Source organism: Sminthopsis crassicaudata, chromosome 6 (genome assembly GCF_048593235.1).
Source record: "Sminthopsis crassicaudata isolate SCR6 chromosome 6, ASM4859323v1, whole genome shotgun sequence".
NCBI lineage: Eukaryota > Metazoa > Chordata > Mammalia > Dasyuromorphia > Dasyuridae > Sminthopsis > Sminthopsis crassicaudata.
In genome coordinates this window covers 84,435,975-84,460,528 of record NC_133622.1, presented here as the reverse complement: position 1 = coordinate 84,460,528, position 24,554 = coordinate 84,435,975, and the positions used below count along the sequence as shown (strand labels likewise).

Sequence of the window (24,554 nt, the reverse complement as noted above, 5' to 3'; positions counted from 1 at the left end):
TTTGGGAAAGGTGATTGGACAGCTAAATGAAGGATGACAGAGTGGGGAAGATACTTGAGAAACACAGGGAGCAATCAACTGGCTATTGCAATGGTCCAAATGGGAGGTGATAAGGGTGGTAGTATCAGGGTGGTAGGGGTATTAGAAGAGAGAATGGGGCATACACAAGAAGTATTAAAAAGGTAGACATGATAAACATTGATAACAAGTTGGATATGGGGCATTAACGATACTGAAGAATCAAGAATGACACTTAGATTTAGAATCTGAGTGACTGGAAGGATGATGGTTACCTTGGCAGTTAACAGGGAAATTAGAAAGAGGGGATGGTTGAGGGAGGCAAAAATAATGAGTTCAATTTGGGGCATGTTGAGTTTAAGATGGCTAAAAGAATCCAGTTTCTGATGTCTAATAAGCAGTTGAAGACTGAAACTGTTAGTCATGAGAGAAGTTAGAACTAGATGGTTATTTGCATAGGGATGAAAGTTTTCCAATGTTCATCAGGGAGCTAAGCTATATTTTTCCTCTGCTTAGTAATCATTAAAAGTAATTCAGTAAAAACAAAAGTAAAATTAAGAAGAGGGGTGGGAGAGAAGGAGTATGACTTTTACTCCATATTATAATAGGGCAAAATCTGGAATATTACTGAAAATGTGGGGGGGAAATTCCCCTAACAGAAATGGTTTTCCCAGGACCCTAAGGATACAAATACACACACACACACACACACACACACACACACACACACACACACACACACATCTCATAAACCATTAATTAGTTCAAAATGTTAGGATTTCATTGATGGTTTTCACAAGTTGCTAACCCAAGGTTTACAGGTTCTCCATAAAAAGCCTATAATAAAGTTAGAAACCACAATTTATTTAACCTCTCTGGGCCTCATTTTTCCCATATATAAAATGAAGATTAGTTATAATTTCCTCTCTAAAGTTCTCTGGCTCTATGAAATGGATGGCCTTGGCTCCTTTGTGAACATAACCAGCTTTCCTTCTTATTTTCTAGCCAGTTTACTTTCAGTAGTCAAATCAAGAAGAAGGATTAACCCAGATATTCTTTCTGACCTCAGCTGACCCCCCCTTCAATTTCTGGGCCATTCCTGAATAAAGACCATCTTGTTCTATCTAAGAAGCTTGCCCAAACTGCCAAAATAAAGGTCCTTTGTTCGCCATTGGTTGTTTCTTCTGCTGTTGCCCAAGGGGTTTTTCTTTTTTGAATCATTGTTTTGGGCTTTGTGGCCTTTGTCCTCTCCTGGGTTCTTCTCTGCCTATGGGTCATCAGGGCATCTATTACATACTCAGATGACAGGTGTGAAGGATCTCAGAGGACAAGATCGATAAAGTTATCTAATATGAGACCTAGCGTTCAGCCTAGACTGGCTGAACATATGTATCTAATGTATGCCTTAAGTCTTTCTTTCACTTCTACTACTAATAATAGCTGTGTCTGATGCTTTGTGATCCCATTCTGTTTTTTGGGTTTTTTTTTTTTACAAAGATATTGGAATGTTTTGCTATGTCCTTCTTTAGCTCATTTTACAGATGAGGAAACTGAGGCAAACAGGATTAAGTTTACCCAGACTCACACAGCTAGTAAGTGTCTGAGGCCATATTTGAACTCAGGAAGATGAGTCTTTCCAACTTCAGCCTGGCATTCTCTCTATTATGCTACTTATTTATCTAATAGTAGAGGACATTTACAAAATGGAAGTAGTCTCTCTCATTCATTCTCCTTGAGGAATCTGGATTTTTTTTGTTGGGCCCCTTTTGTCAGTCCTGCTTCCATGTTGAAACCGATTTCCCTGAATTCACTTGAAAACACAGATAGGACAATTGGTCCCCTGCATTCCTCATCTGGAAAACATCCACAATCTCTTTATGAAGGGTCTTTTTGTTTAGGGCATTTCCACAATTAGCTTAGATCTTGACCTGGAACATCTTTAGTTTACAGATTAGGAGACTGGAGATTAAGTGATTTACCTAATGTCACCAGACAATAAGCAGGGATCAGAAATAGGATTGGCCTATGTTTCCAGAGACCCACTGTGGTTGTCATTAGTTAAATGTTTTAAATTATAAACAGTATTGATAATATGATTATCAGGAGCATTTATATTGAGATTGTTAAATGTACAATAAAATGATTTCAAAATTAACCTGTCACATAGAATCAGTTACATATAACATCCTCAAAGATAACTTTGGTTTTCTCCCAGAAAGACATTCTCCTACAATACCTATATAATTGATGAAGGGGAATTTATCATTGTTAAATCATCGGCAGCTAGCTCATCAGCAGCTAGCTGGCACAGTGATTAGAGCACCAGCTCTGTAGTCAGGAGGACCTGAGTGCAAATTTGGTCTCAGACATTTACTAACTTGTGTGACCATGGGCAAATCAACCTTGATTGCCTCCTCATCCCCCCCCCCTCCCTAAATCATCACTGCCAGTAGCTTCAAAGGCTTCCCCTGGCTTAACTAGGGCCAATCATAAAATATATGTAATAATAATAACTATAACTCCTATTTTTTTTTTAAGAGAGGCAGTGGAGTGAAGTCCTGGGTTAAGTCCAGCCATTGATATATCTAGCTAGGAGACCCAGAACAAATCACTTACATTTTCAGTGTTCTAGGCCAAAGCTTCTTAAATTGTGGGTCACAACCCCATATGGGGTCTTGTAACTGAATGTGGGGTTGAGAAATTATGATTTTTTTATCAGCAAATGTTTGATTTGCATATTTATTTTATATATCTATGTATCTGCAGTTATGCAAAAATTTCTTGGATGAAATAGAGTCATGAGTGGAGAACATTTAAGCAGCCTTGTTCTAGGTAACTTTCTAATAGTCTTAAGTTGCAAAGAAGGTGCTGATCTGCATCGTTGGAGGAAATTTTCTCCCCTGGGAATTCTCTATATCCATGAAAACAAAAGTCCAATCTCTATCCTTTATCTTTTTCCAAATTTCTATTTGAACACTTACAGATTTAGAAATACTAACTAAATATTCCTGTGAGATGGGTATTAACAAGCATTATTCTCACACAAGGAAACTGAAGCTTACAGAAATAAAGTTGTTCCCCAAGGTCACATGGTGCATAAACATTGGAGCCAGCCTGCCAAACATATGAAGACATTGTCATATTCTTCCCTTATAGGGAGTGGAGGAAAAAAGAAAAACCAGCTCTCTTTGGGCAAAAGGATGTTGACCCAAGCCAGTGAAAAAGAATAGAAGTCTAGGAAGAGGGAAAAGTCATTCTGGGAGTGAGGTGGGGCTCACATCTGATTTTACCCTGGACACATGATTTCCTGGCCGTGGCCCAGTTGTGATAAGGCCTGACCTAATGAACAGATCTGTTGGATCAGATACAGCATTCCTGGTCACAAAGTTTGCATTCAGTTCAGATCTTCTCAAAGACTTCAACTTTTTTTCTAAAACATACCTTATTTTGAATATCTAGTTGTGGATGGTTGAGACCACCAGTGCACAGACATATGAAATAGGAAATAACAGCAAGAGTTCTTGATGTTAGTAACTAATGACCTTTGGACAGGCATCTGAAATTTTACTACTAAGAAATAACTTGGAATTTTTTTTTTTAAGGGGAAGGAGGGTAATTTGGGAAGTTCAGTGAGATCACACGGGGAGAAGAAAGGAGTGAGATAGGGAAGTTGTTTACTTAATTTACAGTGAAAAAATTAAAATATCAGTGAATTAAGATATTAAATATTATAGAGTAACAAATAATAAAATAATAATAAAATATATAAGTAGTATACTAATGATAAAAACATTACAAATAATAAAATAGAAACAAAACTGAGTATTAAAATGTTAGTTTGAAAGGGAACTTGGGAAAGAGATAATTCAACTCTTCATTTGACACTAAGGAGACTGAAGCTCTGTTTTAACTGGAAGTCTTCTCTAGTCTCTTTTAATTCTAATGCCTTCCTGCTATTAATTTTCCTATTTTCCTGTATATAGCTTGTTTTGGATATATTTGTTTGGATATTGTCTCTCCCATTACCTTGTGAGCTCTTTAAGGACTGTCTTTTGAGTGTTTTTGTGTCCCCTCAACACTTAGAACAGTATCTGGTACCTGGTAAGCATTTAATAAATGTTTATTGACTAATTGCCCAAAGAAGTGAAGCAACCAGGCTATTAAATGATAGAGATAATATACTTATGGCCTCATTTATTTTGCATATTTTACTTGAAAGTATCTAAAATACAAAATACTACTACCCTCCCCTTCCCCCTTCCATGTCTACTTAAAAAAGAACAACTTATAAAAATCTATATAAAATCTATAAAATTGTATGATATTTTCCTAGTCTGTTACTTTCAGTAATGAAGTTATGAGACCACTCCAAACCAATCATAATAGTGGTAATAGATAGCATAATCTATTATCAGGGAAAAGGATTAGGCATTTTTATAGACCCAATATGTGCAAAGCACTGTGTTACATGGTTTACAAATATTATCTTATTTGATTGTCATAATAACCTCGTCAGGGAAATGCTATTTCCCACTTTATTGTTGAGCAAACTGAGGTTGATTTGCCTGGGTAATAGCTAGAAAGTGTTTGAAGTGGATTCGAATTCAGTTCTCCCTGATTCCAGGACTGACATCTATTAAATCATCTAGTTGCCTATAGAGATAGGCAGATAGGTAGATAGACAGAAAGATGGATGAATGAATGGATGGGTAGATAGTTGGTGGATGGATAGATGGATGGATTAAAAGATGTGATTTTACAAAGCATTTTTATAGGTCACAAAAAGGATATGAGGAAGTATCAGAGGCAGTAACTATGCAGCTGATCCCTGAGCCTAAACTACTTTCCACCTATTCCTCATGTCTTGGAAACCTGGGTTCCCTCCTAGGTTCAATTTAATTGCCATCTCTTTCAAAAGATTTTTCCTGAATCTCCCTCTTGTTGTGTTTCTTCTTTCCAGCACTGGGATTATATTTTGTGTATATATATTACGTTTGCCTATCAATGTTCAAATTGTATCCTCCCAGGAGAATGTAAGCTTCTTGACAGCAAGGACAATCTCACTTCTATATCTCTATTCTCTAAGCCTAGCACAGTGCTTGACACACACAGAGTCTTAATAAATGCTTAGTGATTGACTAGAGGCTGGGCTCTAGTTCTAGTTCTGCTTCTATGTAGGATCTCAAGAAAGTCTTGGGAATCTTTTAATACACTTTGTTTTCTCATCTGTAAAATAAGTTGGTCAGCCTAGATGATCTCTGAATTTCCTCTCCTTTACAATTTGCTATGACCACCAATTTGGTATGATACCAAATCACTCTCATTAAGGTACATGTGTGGAATGGTTTTTATCATTCACTGAAAAAGAGTATAGTTTAGTCAGCTTTGCATTTGGAGCCAGCAGAATGGAGTCCACATCTTAGCTCTGTCACATCTGAATGATATTGGGCAAGTCACTTGCTTTCCTTATTTATGAAATAATGAAGTTGTACTAGACTTCTAAGTTATAAATGAACAATCCTTGATTCTCCATTCTACCTTCCCCCTTACCATCCCTCATCCTATTTAACCAGTTTCCAAGTTTCCATTGTATTTACTGCATCTGCCCTTCTCTAGACTCACATGACCCTACTTCAATCCCTCACCACTTCAAAGATGCTAGAGTTTCCTAATCTTCTCTTTCTTACTTTTGTAGCCCATCTTCCACATAGCTGCCAAAGTAATCTTCCTAAGGTATAGACCTGACCAGGTTTTTTCTATATTTAAGAATCATTGGCTTCCTATAGCACCTACTTCCCAAAAAAATTGGTGAATTAGAGGCATAGTCTATAGCTATGGCGCAGAAGAAAGAAAAATGAACCAGAACCCTTAGGAAGTCCTTGGTTTTGTCAGCACCATGTTGATCTAATTGTAGTTTAACAGAAGCAAAAGGGAAAAAAGAATCCAGGAAAGCATTATTTTCCTGTATTTGAAACTTTCTAAAACATCTTAATTAGATGCACTCCAGATGGATTTCTTTACTTCATTATCTGATGAGGGAAACACTTTTATTTGGGCAGATTTTCTAGGCCTTGAATGGCTGTTTGGAAGCAACTGTATCTCACTGAGAATTTTCCCCTCTCAAATTAGAATTTGGTAAAGCAACTGAACTGCCTAATAGAAAGGAAGGAAAGAAGGATGGAAAAAAAAAAGTAAGCATTAAACCCCTATTCCATGCCAAGCACTATGCTAAACACTTTACATGTATTATCTCACTTGATTCTCACAGCAATCCTGGGAGGTATGTTCAATAATATTGCTTTGTCCCTTGGCCTTAGCAGGAAGCTCAAAGGTAAAGAAATAACAGGATCATTGGAAGTTGGAATTTTTCTTGTGGATTTTCCCTCTCTCAGAGGAACAGTGTGCTTTCCCATGAAGACAGCCAATTCTCATTCCTGAATTCCCCTTATTCAAAACAGGTCTTATTTTTGAAATTCTAGGAGGTCCCCAATGATGAAGCCTGTTTTTTTTGACTAGCAGGTTTAAATGAATGCCCAACATACACCTAAAAATCGAAAACTGGGCTGCAAGCAAAGTTCCCTTATGAGGTTTTTTGCCAGGGCTGATTAAATGAAAGGAACAGAAAGTCAATAAGAGCAGCCTCTGAAAGGTCCCAGTCAGCAACCTCTCTCTCTCTGAAATTATTTCTTTGCTTTGGAGTTTGGAGAGCTTGTCTCTACTTCAAGTTAGAAGTTTAACGAGCTGGAAAACAAAGAGCCATTTCCAGACCAAAGCAGCATATGGTGCCCCTACTCATTGCCCAGTGGCTCCCTGCCACCCACTAGTTTCTTCCATTACAGCCTTGGTTGTGTTGACAGAGGCATGCCCTTCCAGCTTCCAGCTGTAGAGGCCTTTACTGGGATTTGTAATGTGCCCCATTTTGGCCCCAAAGAGCAATTGATTTGGAGCCAGAGTCTGGGTTTGAATCCGGGTTCTGCTTTTAGTACCTATTATGATTTAGGGCAAGTGCCTTTTCCCTCTCTGAACTTTCACTTGTCATTTATAAAATTAGGGGATTGGACTCAGTGACTAACATCCCTTCAAGTTTTATATCTACATTAATGTGCTCTTTGCTACATGTTAATTTGAGGATGAGGATAAGAAAGGAAATTTTAATGCAAAAAAATCAAAATCACTCAACAAACCTTTTAAATTATGTATCAGTCACTATGCTTAAACACTGGGGATACAAACAAAGCAAAATCAATCAATAAGCACTTTTTAAGTGCCTATTATGTATCAGTCACTATGCTTAAACACTGGGGATACAAAAAAGGCAAAATCTATCAATCAATAAACATTTTTTAAGTGTCTACTATGTATCAGTCATTATGCTTAAACACTGGGGTTATAAAAAGAGGCAAGAGTCAAAATCAGCCACTTAAGTTTTCTGAGCTTTGGAAACCCAGTAGAGAGCTCTTGGTGGTGGGCTATGTATCCAGGCTAGAAACACATCTATTATCTCTAAAAGTAATTTATTTGAATGTACTAGCCAAAGTCTGTGATTCACCAGAACTAAAGAGAAATATTTGAGAACTGTGTGACCTAGGTTAGGATGATTAAGTGGACAGCATTTTGGACTTGGAATCAAAAGATGAGGGTCAGAGTTAGGAGAACAGGTTTTCACTTTTGATTCTTTTATTTCATAACTGTGTGATTATAGGTAATTTCTTATCTGTAATATATTGATAACATTTTTGTTGTGAATAAAGCATTTAAAAAATCTTAATGCCACATATAAATTTTAGTTATGTAATAATGATCTCATTTTAAGCTTAGGGGGTAATATAATGATCCCCTTGGGTCTACATGATTCCCTCTGGTAAAGCTATGCTAATAATAATATTAACTAGCAGCTGTAAGGAACTTTAAGGTTTGCAAAGCACTTTGAAAAGTGTTTTAGGGAGTTCATATTAAATGAAGAGTTATGAATAGCATCACAATTACTCTGAGACCCCAGGTAGGAAAATTCTAATATTTTGCCAGTGGTCTGTTATCTTGGAACTACCTGCATGCCCTTGTGTTGCCTATTTTTTCTGGGTCAGCTCTTGATGTCCCTCACTCATTTCTCTCAGCTGCCATTCCTTCAAAATATCTCTTCAATTCTGAACTATTTCTCCCTTTTATAAAGCTCCTTAGTGTGTGATCAAGTCCCTCACTTAATTAGAACAGATTTACTGTTACATTTAATTGAAATAGCTTTGATTCAAAAAAGTATGATGACATTGTTCACATCTAGCAAACAACAATCCTGTGTTCTTACCTAGGTAACAATCATAATGTGTCCTCACAATATCAAAGCTAAGTCAGTTCTCACCAAATTGAGTGTCAAGATACTAAGCCCTATATATAGGGCTTAGCAAATTGACACTCAATTTGATGGGCTGATTTGAATGATTTACTCAAATCACTCCCTGATTCACCCTTATGTTATATTATTAGTTATTATTACCATAGTATGTTAAACCAGCTTGAATTTTGAAAGAATGAAAAAGGAAGAAAGGAAGGAAAGAAGGAAAGGAGAAAGAAAAAAAGATCTGATCTGATTTTATTTGCAAGAACTTGAGCTCAACCGTAGGCTCTCTTCTAGTAAAAGGCCATCTTATCTTCTAATTTTTTCTCTGAGTTTGAGTAGTGATATGATATGGCTGTGGCTGTACTTTAGTCAGCCAAAATCACTTTATCCTGAGGCTAATTCAGAGCAGAATCTGGTAGAGAAGATGGTAGAAGATGACCTAGGAAAGACATTTAAAATAAAGAGGTTCTGAGGATAGAATTTGGGGTGGTTGCTGAGCACGTCTGCTTTATATGGGAGAGCTCTTTCAGCTCTGTATAATCCAGAGGCTACAGCAATCAGCTGGCCTCTTGATGAGACAAATCTGGCAATAAGAAGAGCCAATTTATTTTTGCTAAGCTGAACTCTGTCATCATACTTCTTACCTATAACTTGCTTAGAGAAGAATCTTCTGATATTGTAAGACCTTTATTAGGGGACTTTATGCAATCCAATGACACACATCATTGTCAGAAAGCTCTTCAGTAGAGATAAGAATAATGGAGGATTTGTTCTGTGATGTGGCTGTCACATCTTCCTGGGTCACTCCCTGCCCTTCCTTCCAGGGAAGGTAGACTGTGGCTCCTTGGCCTCCTCAGCCCACACAACTTGTCACATTCAGGGGATGATTTCTGGTCTCAGCTCAGGTGCCTAGGTGAGTGGGAGCCCAGCATTAGGGCCTTCTTTTTGGGCAGTCCCAGACTTTGGGCTGCGTCTGAGACGATGAAGAGCATTAGGTCTCCAGAGGTCCGAAGCAGTTTTCCCCAGACTGCTCTGTGACCAGACCAACTTTGCTCAAAGAGGCATTGTTACTAGAGGATTTGTTAGGCAATGTGTTATTCCTCATACTACAGCAAAGTAATTGGATTCTAGAGTGCTCATTATAACTGCACAAATATAGCATAAGGAAGTTATGTAGAGGGAGGGGAAGAGTGTGGAATAAGAGGAAGGGGTTCTAAGATCAAAAGCTCAACATTTGCATTGTGACAGTAGACAGGGTTAGAATCAAAGAAGAGCTTTCTTTCTGATCATGCCCCGGCATTTCATACCAACCACCCCTTTCCTTTAAAAGCAGAGTTGGGAGTTGTCCCCCTGGACTATAACAAATACTCGCATTTTCTGCTGTATCTTCATGCCTAGAATTGCTTCTTCTCTCCTCCCCATTTTTGATGAAAGTCTTCCTTGCCACCTCTGCTCTAAATCTGAATTTTTCCCCAGGGTCCAGGTAAAAGCATACTTTGTATATTTCCTTATACTTATTTCATTTGCTCTTAAATCACATCTATGCAATGTACTTAGCCTCTTTATCTCTCCATCACCTCCAATTCTCTAATATAATATCTCCTTGAAGTCCTGAATTTTTGAAGGAAGGAAGTTCTTTGGTAGGTCCTACTAAGTTTGGAATGCTTTGAATGATAGTCCAGTGATGTCTTTTATCTGACAATAAATGTAGATAAAGTTAAAGAGTATAGTTTTAGGAGGTTGAGAGAGAGATAAAGGAAGAGATCAAAAACAAAGGGAAGTTTGCTAGTGTTAGAGTGACTATTCCAGCAGTACAATGGTAGATGAGGGCAATGGAGAAAAACAAGAATGGAGAATAAAGGTGAGCTAGATAAGAACAGAAGTTTGGAGAGAAGTAGAAGGGGAAAAGGTGATTCGCTCTGGCAGATTACAACTCTGAATCACAGGGATTAAGGTTTGTTAACCAAGTAGTTAGAGGAAATGCCTGTAGATTGGAGATTGGAATGGTAGGTTGGATGATAATGGTGATCAGATGATCACAGGGGACAGAAAGGACAGCCACAGCACTGTTCTGTCCATTCACAGGAGACAGAAAGGACAGCCACAGCACTGTTCTGTCCATAATCATAATTCCATTGAGAGGCAAAGGCTGGAAAAGGTAAGCTTAATGGTAATGACTGACCAAAAGGTAAGCAGTATAAGAAGATATCCTGAATTGGATTGGTTGTTGCCCAACAATCAATAAGCCAGTGTAAATTTTTTCCTATGTAGAAATGCTTTGTGAAAATTAAATGTTGTAAAATATCATGTATTGTTTTGTAGTGATGGGCCAAAACATGGATTAACTTTGGGAGTGTAAAACTTAGAAAAAAAATAGAATATCCAACTATTCTGACAAGAACTAATTTCCCTCCCACTAATATTTCTTTTCAATATCTACAGAAAATCCTGAGAAAAGACACTGGCTATATGGAATACATTTTTTTTGGATCAAATTCTGTGATCTTTAAAATGCTTATTGGATGGAAATTCCCAAATTAAAATCCTCAAGGTAACTATCACAAAATGTTCTGAGCCCCATATTTGAAACTGAAGACTATGCATGAGAATTACATTGAATTAGTTTTTAAAAATTTAAGCATGTTTAGAATTCTCCTTTTCCTATTATTCCTCTTTATAAATTTTGTCCTCTCATCATTCTCAGTAGAAGAAAATATTCATTTTTTGAAAGTCCTCTCTCCCTCCAAACCTATATTAACAAATGACCACATACTATAATTTGATATTCTATTTCCTCATCAAAAGCCTACATTTTGCTTTCAAAGTCACTCCTAAAATAGGTTTGCTACAACTGCAATTTCCACCTTTGGCACTACCCAAATGCCATAAAAACTTAAAAGAAATTTAGGATGTGATTAGGCTACAAACCAGAAGTTTGAAACCAGAAAAACATCAGATGGGCCCATTCATAATACTTGTTCACAAAGTTCTCATAATCACTAGGCTTAGTTAATTTTTTATGTTTAATTAAAGTTATTCCTCCTTCCAAATTTTAATAGGTATTTTGAGGACAGATAGAAAACAAAAAACAACACTGTGTAGTAGATAGAGGATTGGAGCTAGTGTAAGGAGAACCAATCTAAAATAAAATCAAACCCAGTGTTAGTTGCTGTTTGGTTTTTGACATATTTCTTTTACTCTGTGGCAGTTTTCTCATTTGGATACTGAAGAATTGGGCACATTTCCTTTCAGCTCTAGATTTTTGGTCCTATAATTCCTGCCCTAAAAATCCTTATATCCTTGAAATATATTCATATTAAAACAAATAGAGAAAATTTAAAAAATAAATTGTGACCATATGCAAAAATAACAGAAACATAACAGCCTACACACAAAGACATTATTAGATAGAGAGCAGACACACAGGGAGTTCCCAACATCAGTGAAGTCACAGGTCAGACCAAATAAAAAAAGTAAACAGGTATGAGGATGAAGGGATGAAGTGTATTTGACTGAATGATGGTATGTGTCTTGTGTTCTGAACTCAACATTCCATTCCCTGTTCCCATCTCGATCGGCTTAATTGTATATTTGCACAAGCCCTCCTGTGGGCTGCAATGCAATCTGTTTTTGCCTTTGCCTTTTGGGATCTTTATCTTCCCCCAAGGCTCACTCAGTCCAGATACCACCTTTTGTAATCACCTCAGATATCCCCTCCTCAAATTAGCTTACAGAATACTTGGATCTAGAAAGGATCTCCACAATAGGATATGAAGGAGGAGAATGTTTCATTTTTGTCTTTGTATGACCATTTATTTTGTTGTTTTGGTAATTTTTTAGTCATGCTTGACTCTTTGTGACCCCGTTTGGGGTTTTCCTGGCATACATTCTAGAGTGGCTTGCCATTTCTTTCTGTACTTCATTTTTTACAGATAATCTTGAACAAGATATTCCATCTTCTGACTGGGCATTTTTTTCTGTCTAACCACATCTGACAATTGGCTGGTGCAGTAGAGAGAGCACCAGACCTAGAGTCAGGGAGACTTCTCTTCCTGAGTTCAAACTCAATCTCAGATGCCTCCTAGTTGTGTGACCCTGGAAAAGTCACTTAACCCTGTTTACTTTGGTGTCCTCATTTATAAAATGAGCTAAAGAAGGAAACGGCAATCCACTCCAATATCTCTGCCAAGAAAATTCCAAACAGGGACATGAAGAATAGGGCACAACTGAAAATAACTCAACAATCACAACAATCCCCATATCTAGAATGCTCTCTCATATCCTCATCTCTATCTCTTAGATTACTTTAAATCCAAGCTAAACTCTTACCTCTAATCAGAAGCTTCTCCTGATCCCTCTTAATTCTAACACCTTCCTAGTACCTCTGCTGATCACTTCCAATTTACCTGTACATAATTATTTTTATCTGTTCTTCATTATTAGACTGTCTTTTGCCTTTTTCTGTGTTCCTAGTAGGTAGAAAGCACCTAGCACAAAGGAGGTGCTTAATATTTATTGACTGACTCCAAATCCAGCTATGGTACATAGTGGATTGAATGCTAGACTTGGAATCAAAAAGACCAGAGATCAAATATGATCCCACATACCAACTTTATTTCCCTAGGCAAGTCACTTAACTTTGATCTGCCTTGGTTTCCCCTTCTATAAAATGGGGTATATGCCTGGCATCTACCTCCCAGGATTGTCATAAAGATAAATGAAATTATATTTCTCCATTATCTTGCCTACAGGAGCTTTCTGCTCCTGTCAAGTTGCCCACATATATCATATTCTTATGACAATTGCTATCATATAGCTGATGATTGCTGAACAGGAAGCCTTCTTCTTTAGCCTTAATTCTCTGTCTTTGGACAGACACAACCTCTCTGTTTGCCATTCTGCAAAATGAAAAGGTTGGACTACACAGGTGGTATCAAAACAGGGACCCTTGCCTGAGGATCCCTGCAGAGTCATATTGACTTAGAAAACCATATATTAACATTACCTGTGTTAGGTAGCATTTAAAAAAATAATATTTACTCAATCCATTTGAATCGGGTAGGCCATCCTCAAGAGTGATATGGATTGCATGGAACCCATTGGCTGTCTGTCTGACACTTCTGATCCAGAAAATTTCTAAACTTCCTTTTGTCTCTGAAATCCTACTCTCCTATATTTTACACCAAAATCTTTAATATAGCACAAAACTTAACACAACACTGAAATAACAAAAAAGGGATCAGATAATATCCCTTCCCTGGAGAAACTTATGATGTAGTTAAAGATAGCAGACATAGACATAAAAAGTCAACTAATCATTCCTGAATGAGCTCAAAGGAAAGCTGGCTCATAGCCTTTCTGAGCCTGGTGATGGTCCATTCAGCGGGAAATGCCCACCTTTGTGGGTGGATGAACATGCAGGGTCTGCAGTGTCTCCTGATGCTATCTGCTGTACTTGTTCTAAACAATAGTTGATTGTTACAAGTGAATTGGGTAATCTTCATGGGCGTTCTGTGCTGCTGCCTCACTTGAGGGTAGAGGTGACCCTTAAAGAGCGTGCCAGCAGAGCACAGGCTCTGGCAGGTCTGACAATTCTGCAAAAGCCTCTAATGAGGAACCATCAATGACAGGTTATATATCTGTCATCTGAGGAACTGCCTAACTAAGTTTGGAGAAGATCAGCATCCACAAGCTGGATACCAAAGGATGAATGTCTTTGGCCACAGTAACTCATAAAGCTGGCCTGTTCTGGAGAAGTTAAGACTTGTACTGGGATGGGGGGGGAGAGAAAGAAAGAGGGAGAGAGAAAGAGAGAGAGAGAGAGAGAGAGAGAGAGAGAGAGAGAGAGAGAGAGAGAGAGAGAGAGAGAGAGAGAGAAAGGAGGGAGAGAGAGAGGGAAGGAGAGAGGAACCCACCCTGATGAAGTCATAGCTTTTTGAATTATTCAAGTATGGAACTATCAACAAAAACTACTATCTGCCTTCCAAACTCCAATGTCTTCTTATTGCTTCTTGGATCCAACAGAAACTCCTCTTTTTGGCATTTAGAATCCTTCACAATCTGGCCCTTACTTAGCTTTCTAAACTCATAACCCATCACTTCCATCCATGCATTTTGTTGTCTAGACAAACTGATGTTGTTTTTGAACTGTTTTACAATCTCTTTGTGACCTCTTTTGGGGTTTTACTAGCAGAGATACTGGAGTATCTTCTCTAGCTCATTCTGCAAACACTCTTAAATGGTACTCCATTTCCTTTGTCTCTCATACCTGGAATGCGTTTCATCCTCATTTCTACCTCTTCTTCCTTTTAAGACTAAGCTTTTACATAAGGGATTTTCTGATCTAGCTAGTTGGTACAATTCTTACCCCTTTACTCCTGAAATGACTCTGTGTATGTGTGATGTCCTAAAAAATATTGAGGGTTTTTTTTTTTTTTTTTTCATTTAACATTGCAATAGTTTTCTTTCCTCCCACCTCATTCTCCATTGGGGAAAAAAAGAAAAAGAATATTTTTGTAACAAAAATGCATTGTGAAGCAAAACAAATCTCCACATTGCACATATGCAAATTATATATATATATAGATATATATATCTATATATATATCTATATATATATATATATCTTATTGTGGATCTTGAGTCTAGGCTATTATCTCTCTGTCAGAAGGTAGTTTATATACTTCAAAATTGCTTATCTGGAAATATCCTAATAGAATGTAAGATCCTCAAGAGCAGGAGTTCTCTTGTTTTTGTTTTTGTATCATCAGCAGAGTGGCTGAAATCAAGCAAGTGCTTAATAAATGTTTGTTAATTGATTATCTCATTAAGGAGCAGGGCAAGAGACCATGGTAGAGTATATCACTTGGCTTTTACAGAACAATAAATTAAAGAGTTCCAAGGAGATGGAAGACAAAGAAAGCATAGGGACGAATCAATCAATAAGCATTTATTAAGTACTTCCTATATACCAGGCACCTGGCATGCTTTTGAGTAATCAAATTTCTTAGGCAGCCAGGGGGATTTTAGTTGGGACTGGCCTTTAGGGGTAGCCACCAAAAGGGATCTGCTGCTCTGTTGGTCAGGAATGCTAAAACATGAAGCAGGAATAGAAAATACAGAACAGGGATGGAAGGGATTTCATAGGAAAGATACTGTTTCTCTGGAGGCAAGAAGAGAGAACCATGACTTAGATCCAGAAGAGAAATATCTTTAAACTACAGAGAGAATAGTGACTTTTTGAAGAGCCAGAGAAGATAGGATGAGACTGGGAATAGGCTTGACTAAGATGACTAGATGGAGCTACCTAGAACCACAGGAACTCAGCAAGACATTTAAGCTAACCTCTGTCCTAGGATGAGACAGAGTTGCACAGCAGGAAGAACTTATAAGCAAATGAGGATGAGTTAAAAGAAGAGTGGAAAGGCAAGTAGGAGCCAGAATTTTGAGGGCTTTAAAAACAAAACTAAGAAATTTGTATTTTATTTCTTAGCTGCAGGCAAGATAGAACTATTGATGAACTTTTCGGAACTTCTATTTCCTCACTTACAAAATTAGTATAACAATATTTTTACTTCTGTCCTTATTATGAAAAAAGTATTACAAGCATTATCCATACACATGTAACTGACCATCTATCTGTCCACCTTTGCTCACAATAAAATGGGTTTTGTTGTGCTAGAGAAAAATGGTCTGAGTATGTTTTAGATTCTCCTGAGATTACAGCCACCAAAGAAAATTAAAACATGGTAGCAGTCAGATAGTTTCTCAACTTTTCTTTCCATAATCTAAATCTTGTTTTTGTTTTGTTATTTCCCTGATATGAGGAGCTCCTGGTGAGGAACTTCCTACATCATTGAGCACTTTTCTCTTCAATTTATAATTTTAGAGAAATTCCTGGATCACTGAATGACAGAATCTGAGTCCTAAGGGACCTGAGAAGCCACCAGGCTTCTGTACAAGAGCTTCCTACCCTTCTTGAGAAGTGATCATGTGAAAAGGAAGCCTTTGCTAGAGTCAAAGTCCTACTGATCCTGGAGTTTACTGTTAAATTTCCAATGAGAGCGAATACTGCAAATTAGGGCTTGCTTTATTGTTTTGTTGATTATTTAGACTTAATTCAGATTAGATGGCTCCTCTTAGAACTCTATTTCAGGAGGATAAAGATCTGTACTTCTTCATTATGCCCACTCTAGCAATTTCCTCTCCCACACCACACTTAGCTTCCTTTTATATGTTGTTTTTCCCCTTATTAGAAGGTAAGCTCCTTGAGAGCAGAAACTATCTTTCTTTTTGCTTATAATTGTATTCCAAGCACTTCATACTATGCCTGATACGTGAGAGCTTAATAAATGTTGAATGAATTATTGAATTTCCTGAATGAGGTCAGGACAGGCTGAAACATGGTTAGTTCCCTTTGCCTAACAGATCTCTGGGCATTCAACATTTGTGCTTCAGAAACTGTTAAAATAAAATATGTTGTCAGAGACATAGATTGTACTCTAAGTTGGTTCCATTTGACTTAAAACATTTATGGTCTAATGTGAGCTTTCCAGTACCACATAGCAGACAAAAACAAATAGACAAATTACCTCACCTTCCAGTTATGTTAAGTATTTCTGCCTTTTTTTTTTTCTTAAGGCAGAAGATAATAATTTTTTTTTTTAATGAAACACACACATACACACACATGGAAAAGACCCTTTCCAGGACTTGGACTTCCTTACTAGCTCAACAGCCAGGTCCTGCATTGCAAAAATGAAGACAAATAAAAATAGTTTTCTAGATTATCCTACTTGGGATTTCTTCCATTTTTGGTCTCCAAGAAATGTCAGCAGCTACAATTGGATCAGAGTTACTTACCACCCAAAGTATGATCTGGTTTTGTGGAAATGAGCTGTCCATTGGAATAGATCTTCAAACCACTGGGAAAAATTTTTAAATGTGGGATGAAGTTCATCAAGTCCAAGTTATACTTACCATTCTTCTATATTAGATAGAGGTCACTTCCTTGGAGATGCTATTTTGGGTGAATTGATTTGTATAGTTCTGCAAGATTGATGCTAATTAAACAGATTGACAAAATTGAAAACAGATGTCACAGAAATTTTAAACAGATTTTAATGGTATTCAGCCTGGTTTTTTGAACATATTTTCAGTTGCTATCATACTCTGTTTGTGAGTTGTTGGAAAGAGATTATTTATGTCATCAGCACAAAAGAGGCAACAGGAGAATAGCTTATGGTGATATACAGTTGAAGGTTCCTTGTACATTTGAATATTATAGCAACCAGACCAGCTTAAAAAAAACACACTAAACTTTTGAACTCTTTTGAATGAACTTTTCCTTCTATCTTTCCACCCCATTGATCTGGGCTCTCTAAGCATTTTAAATCGCCCTGCCTTGGTAGTTTTACACTTAATAGTCTTGAAAGCACCTGTTAGGCTGACAGAGAAACCTAATACAACATCTCTAACTCAGAGAAATCAGACTATTTTGTTATTGGCTGTGAAAACTATTTTGTTATTGGCTTTGTCTTCTGACCACAATTAAATCTCATTTTGAATGAGACATCTGAATTGAAAACTTATATCCTTTTTTTCTCATTACTTATTTAATCCCTGATTATCACTATAATCATTTAGCTTAAGTAAAAGTAGGATTGTTTTATAGTGACTGTATAGAAAATATAGAAAAGGAAGAAGAGATTAGAAAAGAATTCATGAACATCTTTAAGGTTCTCTATGTTCTTTTATTTACTTTCTGAATCTTCCCCAATGTTCAATCCACCTGATGAACAAACCTTTAATACTGAGAAGTTTCATTTTAGATATTGGTGGAAGCAGGAAAAAACAGCCAGGAAAAATTATTTTCTACGGTCTTCTCATTTCTATAGAGGAACTCATGTAAACGTTCAAAGTTCTCATAGGCAAAGTTAAGAATTGATGATGTAATAGTTTCTTGATATTGCTTATTATCTCTCATTTAACATCTCTATAGGCACTCTCCAGTTCAAGAAACTTCAGTAGGTTCCTATAATTGAACTCAGTGGGTTACAAATTTCTCAGTTTGGCATTTACAATCTTTCAGGATCTGGCCCAAATCAATCTTTTCAAGGTTACTGCACTTTCCTATCTTTCACAGGTAGAATTCACAAACTTTACAGAGAAGTACCAAAAGGATAACCTGCTAACTACAAGCAACAAAAAAACTCCTCCGGTATGGCCCGAGCTAGATTAAAATGTAATTAGGAAATGTTTAAACATTAAATAAAAATACAATGCAACATAAAAAATGTGAATTGATGATTTTTCTGGGCCAATATGCAGCCTGGAGGGATCCATTTCTATTTTGGTTTAACACCATTGCTTTAAGGTCCAAAGATTGACCTGCTCATTGCTCTTGGTTTGGGACATTATATTCCCCCTAAATACATTTGTATATATTCTTCTGCTCAACACGGAATACTTTCCTCCATGTAAGCCTCTTGGAATCCTTTGTTGTAGTTAGTTATTTTCAATTATATCTGAGTCTTCATGACCCTATATATATATATATATATATATATATATATGTAAAAAGTGCTTTGCCATTTTCTTAAAATTAATTTTACAAAAGAGGAAACTGAGACAAAACAGGGTTAAGTAATTTGTCTAAGTTCATAAAGCTAGCATCGAGCTCAAATTTGAACTTAGGCTTTGAGCTCTATCCACCTAGGTTCCTAGATACCCTTTTGAAACCCCTGAATTGTCTCAATGGTTATGTCACAAGACCTATCCTAAGACCTCTGGCTGATAATTCTCTTCCCCCATGTACTTTGTACATTTTATATTTATTTATTGCTCTATGTATCTTTACTTATCTATCCATCTATTTGTTCCCTTCTGTCTCTCTCCTCTATATGTTATATGCCCCAAGTAGAATGCAAATTCCTTGAGGTCATTTCATTTTTATCTTCATATCCTCAGAGTTTAGCACAGTTTCTTCCATATATTAAATGCTTAATAAATGCTTGTCAAATTAATTAGTAGCCCTAGATTTTCTACAGGTTTAGAGGATTTTTAGGACAATACCAGTTTATTACTTCCCCCATCCATGGTAAGGCCTGAACCACAGGCATGAGGAGATTTAAAGAAAGTCGGCATTTTAACTAAGATAGGTGTTTACCATATTCTAATTTTGAGGTCTAATTTTAGTGTGAAGTGGGGAACAGAGAAACTGAGCAGAAAGGCAAGAAATACATCAAGTAGGACTATTTGTCAAGTTTACAAAGAGAAAAAACAACCTCAACCTTCAGTGATTTTTAAAAAAATGTGATAGGCACAGAACAACTCTCTCCTAACTTATCTCTTTTAAAAATCAGTATCTGACTTGAAACTTTGGCCTGGTCCTTGTGCCAGAACTGGCATACCATGCCATGTAGATAGGGAATTTACTTCTTTTATTATTGTTTAAAAATTACCTGAGAAAGCTTTTTACTTTAAAATAATCAGTCAAGAAAAACAATTTTTATTTATTACCCACTACTAAAAGCACTGCTCTATACTGAATGCCATGTAAAAACAGATTTTAAGAATTGGAATGATGAAAGTGGTATTTTAGAGACTACCAGATTTAGATTAATTTCCTAGAATAGGAGTGTGTGTGTGTGTGTGTGTGTGTGTGTGTGTGTGTGTGTGTGTGTGTGTGTGTGTGATGATTGGAAAAAACAAAGATCAGAGGCAGAGATCAGCTGGGAAACTAAAGAAGTAGTTCAAGGATGGAGTGTCTAGGACACCAGTGTCTAGTTCACCAGATCAAGGTGTTATCAGTAGGAAAGGAAATAGAAGAAGACTGAATATTAAACTATCCAGTGATTTGGACTGTTCCCTTTTTACAAGCAACTCTTCTCCATTTCCTAAAGCTGAGGGGATGTAGTTGGAGTATAACATTTTAAGAGACACTCTTGGACTGAAATTCTAAAGCTGAATCCCATTGGCAACTTGACTAAATTATCATCTCCTTCGACCTCAGTTTTCTCAGCTGTAAAATGAAGAAGCTGGGCTTATTGACCCCTTTTAGCTCTAGACCTATAATTCTATAATCCCTGCTCTACGAGAATCTTTTAGGAGCCAGAATTTACTTGTAGAAAAAGAATGGAAAATGATAATTGAATCCAAACCCTAACTTCCAAAAAGCTTTAGAAATAGTTTCCCCCCTCCTTCTTCCCTCTTTCCCAGACTATTGCTTGTCCACAAATCAAGGAAAGATGCAAAAATGAAACAATCCCGACCTGGTGGGATAGGACAAAGGTGGTATGTGGTAAAAAAAAAATGAAAGAGAATGGTCAGATTCTTTCCATGCTTGGAATTCACTGATGGTATTCCTCCCAACAGACTTGCACAGCACAGGAAATGAATTGTGAAACAGATGAGCCACACAGCTGTTGCCTTCTCTGGTCATCGAGCTATGGGTTCCTCCCTCCCCCATTCCATTTGATTGCTCTTATGATGTCTAAGCAGTTATGATGTCCTTCTTACTGGAAGATAAAACTTCCATCTACCAACAAGAGGTCACATATTTCTGAATTTCTTTTCTTGTAAAGGTGCTTGGTTTGTATTGAGATCTTATCTTAAGATTTTATGGCTCTATGACTTGAATCCATTCAAATATTTGAGGTTAGGGATTTAATATGCATCTTTTTTTTCCCTCCCTTTTTACAAAAGGCAACAGCTAACATTTGGGTGGTGCTTTAAGATTTGAAAACCACTTTACATCATTTTTTCATTTGATTCTCACAAAGTTTCCCAGTCAATGGACACAGATTTTGTTTCCAACTATTTGCTAATGTAAAAATGTGCGGCTATGAATATTTGAACATTTATGGGATTTTCTCATTATTGATCTCCTAGGAATAAATGCTCCACAGCAGTATTTCTGGGTCAATGGATATTAATAGTCTTCATGTAATTCTCTACTAATTAAACTATTCTGCTGGCCTTGTGCAAATTAACCTATTTTTCTAGGTCTCAATTTCCACATCTCTACAATGGGCCAAGGGGTGGAATGGCTGGCTTAAGGAGCCTTTTAATTCTAAATCCATGATCCTCTGGGTATAAGTGTCTTCTTTTTACAGAGGAGGAGTTAAAAGAGGTTACACTGCTGACAAGGGTAAAAAATGGACTTCATACCAAGATCATTTTAACTCTAGCATACATTCCATCATATCTCTCTACCTTTCTTAACTGACTCCTCCGGGACTCAAGTTCTTCCTTTAGCCACCATTAGAATCATGTTCCAATTAATTGGTCTAGCCAGGGCACAATGGTTGTATACAGAGAAAGACTGGGAAAGTAGAGTAAAAAATTATCAGACACTAGCACTAAGACTTTCTGAATGAGACTTTTTTCACTTCGTCTGTCTTTGCTTCAGTTTCTCTATCTATCTGTAAATGAGTATTATAACAGTACTTACCTCTGAAGGCTGCTGTGAGGATCAAATGGGATAATGTTTGTAAAGTGTCTTGCATGACTCCCAGCATATAGTAGGTAATCTATAAATATTAACTGCTATTATTATTATGTTTAGGGGTGGGGGACAAGATGGTGATGTCTTTTTGCCAAGACTTTTGTTTTTGAAGGAAATATCCTTGTTTTTTTCATTTAGCATCTTTGATTCATGTTCCATGGAGTCTAAGTAAAATGAACACAGTGTACATAGAGAATTCTTTTCCCCAAACTCCTCATAACTAACATAAACCAATAACTTTCTTAATAGGTCTTAATCTTAAGAAATATGTTTTCTTTAATCTCTCACAGATGTCTTCTTTATTTGGTATAACAAATACTTACTTGACTATGATTTTATTTCAACATCTTTTTCTTTTAGATAAGACTGGACATAAATATACCAGACATAAATGTTCTATTGTGTCTTAAGAACCAAGCCTTTTGATTTGGTTCTAACTTCTAGTTATGGGATTTTGAGAACTATTGGTATGCATTCAGCTATTCCAGGCCAACTCATTCAATAGGGCAGATTAGGTTTTGGCTCTTAAGAAGGAATAATGGATCAAAAATATGCATTCTATTTGCATTTACAGAAAACTCCTTGGCAATTAAGGGCAGTCAATTTGCATATCTTAGTTGTGCTCTGCCAGGCACCAGATTTGTGGGCAAGTTTGCTTCCCCATGAATCTTTCAGCTGATTTGAAAGAATAAGACTGTAGAAATAAAAAAATTAAAAAAAAAAAAGAAAGGAGAAATCACTCTCAAACTTTACAGTATACTTTTATTCACAGGCATATCAAGTGCCTAGTTTCCTATATGTAAACATTTCTTATTAAAAATCAGTTTGTTACAGTTCTCCACATGGATTCCCATTGTTTCTTTCAGGAACATGATCATAAGACTCAGGACATTTGAAAGCTATTATTGTTAGTATAGAAATATGTGTTAAATTTTGAAGAACTTTCTGAAGTAGAGTTTGATGCAAACATTAGAAGCATAGATTTTTAGATTCAGAAATGACCTTAGGGGTAACATTTAGGTGAGATTGAAAGATCCCCAGATTGGGAGGCATGTGGCCAGGATTCACATCTGGGCCTCAAGGCCACACTGCTTTGAGAACATCAACCACAACATCTCATTTCTTTGGATCTCAGTATTTTCATCTTTAAAATGGGGAGAATTACATTTATAATATCTACCTCATTAGACTACTGTGAAAAAATTGTTTTGAATCACTATACTTGAGGCAGTGTTTACATTACTAGGTATATATACTCCCAAGAAAGACCAAAGACAGAGGGAAAGGTCCATAAATACAAAAATATACCAGCTTCTTTTATAGTGGCAAAGAACTACAAAAAGTACAATATTTACATAGCAGCACTTGCAATAATTGTAAAAGACTAATAAAGCATGAGATACATAGAGAATAGAGAGAGAGAGAGTTGTGAAAGTGTGAGTTTATTGCTAGAATTAGAATAAGCCCACGCACAAGTTACAGAACTCCTGAGAGTTGGAAGTCCCATATAAACAGAAGTTACTAGTATATTCAAACCAAGGGAAAAGGAAGTCTGTACACTCATGCAGAGCCACAGGCTCTAGCATCTTTTCCTACCTAGGTTTGCTTTTTCCTTTTTAACACCAGCATTGGTCTGTGGCCAATATGTTTGATGTGGGCATATAATTTCTGCTGTCAAACTGCTGATTATCTCTATGGAAGCAGGATGTAAGACTGGCTTTCTCCACCTACTGAAGGTCAAAACATAGATAGTTTTTATTGCTAAAAAAGAAACTCAAGTCTGACACTAATATCCGTTTAAAAATATATTTAATTCCAGAGTTGAAACTACTGTCTTTTTTTTTTTTTTAAAGAAAGTCATTAAGGATAATAAATCATTGAATTCAATACATTTTTACCTTAGCATTTAACATATTTTTGGTTAGGATTCTGAAAAATATATTCAAAAATTCAAATTAAAAAATTAGGAATACTAATAATAATTCTGCTAGATGGAATGTGATCTATATCACTGAAGTGCATGTCTACATTAATGAAATCACAGATTAGTCTGAGTAATGAGAAGAAGTTGTAGATAATTAGGATTTTTATTTTTGGAAGCAAAAATTACTGGAATGACTAATTTAAGTGTAGAAATTATTAATCATAGGAAAAAATCATGGGACTATCTGATTGGGAGAAAGGTGGTGCCATCAAAAGAAATAAAGAAAGTAGGAGAGAATTTGAGATTTTGGGAAGAGCTAACGAACTGTTGAGTTTATGATGCTAGAGGGATGTCCAAGAAGAAAGACTATACAGGCAATTGGAAGTATGGAGGAATTTGAATAGAGACATCCCTTTGAAAACCATCTACAATTCTATGTAGAGGAAGCTGAAGAATAAGAATGAGACAACCCACCAAGGGAAAATATTTAAAGAAAAGAAGAGGGTCAAAGACCATTGGATCTAGGACTAGAAGGAATGTCAAGAGGCTATTGAGTCTGACTCTCCCAGACCCATTTTGCAGATGAGAAAAGTGAGGCACAGAGAGGTTAAATGATTTGCCAAGGATTAGACACCTAATAAGTGTCTGAGGCAGGATTTGAACTCAGAAATTTCAGACTCTAAATTCAGTGCCCTGTCTCCTCTACCATGTTGACTCTATATTAAAGCTCTTTCTTCATAAACTTTAGTCAGTCTTATCTGTACATTTCT

General features: G+C 36.6%; 1 protein-coding gene and 1 long non-coding RNA gene across 4 annotated transcripts in view; one reads left to right on the top strand and one right to left on the bottom strand.

The window, feature by feature from the left end:
* The window catches only part of PALLD (palladin, cytoskeletal associated protein), a 463,990-nt gene that overhangs the window by 180,945 nt on the left and 258,491 nt on the right, over window positions 1-24,554 (bottom strand). The window lies entirely within an intron of this gene.
* LOC141545542 (uncharacterized) overlaps window positions 10,139-24,554 on the top strand; it is a 42,154-nt gene continuing 27,738 nt past the window's right edge. The window contains exons 1-2 of the long non-coding RNA XR_012483062.1: window positions 10,139-10,511; window positions 10,796-10,904. This is a non-coding gene — a long non-coding RNA (uncharacterized LOC141545542). The remainder of the gene's footprint in view (window positions 10,512-10,795; window positions 10,905-24,554) is intronic.